Below are 2,554 nucleotides of genomic sequence, written 5' to 3'. Positions count from 1 at the left end.
AGTTACAAAAAATATTATGTTTTAAGAAAAATTATTATTAATTTATTTGTTTCATGCTAATTAAATATTAACAACACACCTAAATTTACTTAACCTTCGTAAAAAAACGCTACCATTTTTGAAAAGCCGCTGCGTAAAACCCGCACAAACCGCAATAGAAATTCAATCCTTTAAAAACCGCCATTTCAATTTCGCAAAAACGCAATACAAAAGCCGCAATAAAAGTCGCTAGATAAAATACGCAAAACTGCACATGGGAGCAGCATAAATGTTTTAAAATTGCCATCTACTACTACAAAATAAAGATGCCTTTCCAATCCAGACCGTTAAACCACAAAATATCCCCCACAAAAAAATAGGGGGTATGTTCTGTGCGTTAAACTTCCCCTGATCTGAACCACTTACATGGATCCTAGCCGCTGAAATTCCCTAGCGTAAATCGTTTGCGAAAAATTGTTTTACCTAAATTGTTAAGACAATGCGAAATATAAATAGGTAAGCCAGGATCACATAAAGTCTCTTAAGGCGCTATCTGCTAGACCATCAAAGTAATAAACAAGTTCCACCTACCTTTAAGGACTGGTTATCGGAATATTATTTTTATCTTTGACGACAGCAAAAAACATTAAAAATTTTACTAAATTTACGTAAAATTGTATACATACTGTGAAGTAAAAATAATTAAAACCTTAAAAACTCGAAAAATCTCTATTGAGAATACAAGAACAGTTAAATTTAATTTAGGCTGTGATTTACACAAGAAAAAATTGTTCTAATAGAGTTCAGGTTACTGTAGGAAACCTCAATCGATAACGTAGGCTAAAGCCCGTGTCCCATGCATCCGTTTATACGATGATACGATGGTACGAAAGTGTTTCGATTGGTTGGAGATGTGTCAATTCGTCCGTCGTCGTAGGAACTGACAGATCTCCAACCAATAGAAACACTTTCGTACCATCGTATAAAAGGATGCTTGGGACACGGGCCTTATTAAGTTAATATTTGACTTTGATTAATTTCACAGAAATAAAATTTGAAAATAAAATAAAACCATATCCAGAATCCAGACAGTCCATGTTCTTCCTCGTCGAATAAATATTATAAGCAACAATATTATAAAATATACAATTCAAAAATATATGCGACTAAACGCTTTACATCTATACATGGCAACCAGGAGCAAAGTATAATGTCAAAAACTTACTGAAAAGGTTGCATTGTGCGGCACGTGCCACCTGGAAAGAAAGAAAAAAATATTTAGTATAAGAGAAATTTAATATAAAACTCACTTTTATTTGAAATGAACAAAGGAAAAACAGACATTTGAATGTAAAAATTCCATACCACTTCAGTTGTCTCTCAAAAAAACTAAAATCAGTTCAACCAAAGAAATATATTTAGGTATCTATAAGAAATTGTTCTTACCAGCTTTTTGCAACCAGGTGCGTCATCCCCCATTTTCGACCCATTACCCTCAAAAAGCACACTATATTTAGTGTGCATATCCAGCAGTTAACGTCCAGGATTATCTACCGAACTTGCGTTATTGGAACGAAATCACTCTATATATCCCGGCAAGACATAAAGAACCTACGACCTATTTCATTCGTTGTCCGTAAGAAACTGAAATTTAGTCAGCTTTTGAAAAAAATCATGCGATATAGAGATGTTTATCACATTCCAAACGCACCGAGCTACTGAGCTAGCATGATGATATAACCATTTGCCTGATCGCCCTTTGGATGAGTAATTGCTTTGCTTTGCAGTTCGATTTCCGTTTTTGGGTTGTTTACAATAATGTAGAAAGTTCCAGAGTTAGCACGGCAATATTTTCAATGGCAAATATATTTCACGTTCAAACTGGTTTGGATGATCGCTCATGTAAACTAAAGCAGCATTCTCAGTCAAAGATGTTTCGTCCGATCATCGGGCACATTAGACTTTTTAGTGCTAATTGAAATTAAAAATCTGGGATCAGCCTTCTGCTCGATTTTATGAAAGTTTCTACTTTTTCAGCTTGATACTTTATGTAGAAGCCTCTTTTTGCTCGCACACAAAGTTTCAATTAAAAGGAAATTTTGATTCTCTTTCAACGCTTTAACAAAGTTACCAATGTTTCTACAATTTTTAACTATTTGAAGCAGAGCTTAAAAAGTTCCAAACCATCACCAGATAAACTTTTTTGAAGTGATAACTTTTTATGGAACATACGCGAAAAGTATTAAGTAATGCTGAACACCAAAAACGATTTCGTGCTAAAAAAGGAGCATTAAGTAATAGATCAACTGAACGTCAAAGATTAAACAAAGCAAATAAGAAATTACGACAAAAAAATACAGAAACTCAAGAAAAAGAGTTTACACAAAGCCAAGAAGCGCAATATGTACAACATCTCGTTAAAGAATGTTAAATGTTACAAATGAAAAAGATATTTTACATTCGAAAGGAAATTAAATTAAATCCATTTATAAATTATTAGACTAACAAGAATATTAAAATTATAAAATAAAATTATTATTGCCATCATGCGTTAAACAAGTTCAATATTTTATGG

At 32.9% G+C, this 2,554-nt stretch overlaps 1 long non-coding RNA gene across 1 annotated transcript in view; it reads right to left on the bottom strand.

Moving 5' to 3' along the window:
- Positions 1–1,055: 1,055 nt before the first annotated feature.
- Positions 1,056–2,554, bottom strand: part of LOC125505446 — a 10,544-nt gene continuing 9,045 nt past the window's right edge. The window contains exon 2 of the long non-coding RNA XR_007282176.1: positions 1,056–1,235. This is a non-coding gene — a long non-coding RNA (uncharacterized LOC125505446). The remainder of the gene's footprint in view (positions 1,236–2,554) is intronic.

Source organism: Dendroctonus ponderosae, unplaced genomic scaffold (assembly GCF_020466585.1).
Source record: "Dendroctonus ponderosae isolate FM_Combo_2020 unplaced genomic scaffold, Dpon_F_20191213v2 Dpon_F_20191213_8, whole genome shotgun sequence".
Taxonomy (NCBI): Eukaryota; Metazoa; Arthropoda; class Insecta; order Coleoptera; family Curculionidae; genus Dendroctonus; species Dendroctonus ponderosae.
This window is presented reverse-complemented; position numbering and strand designations above follow the sequence as displayed.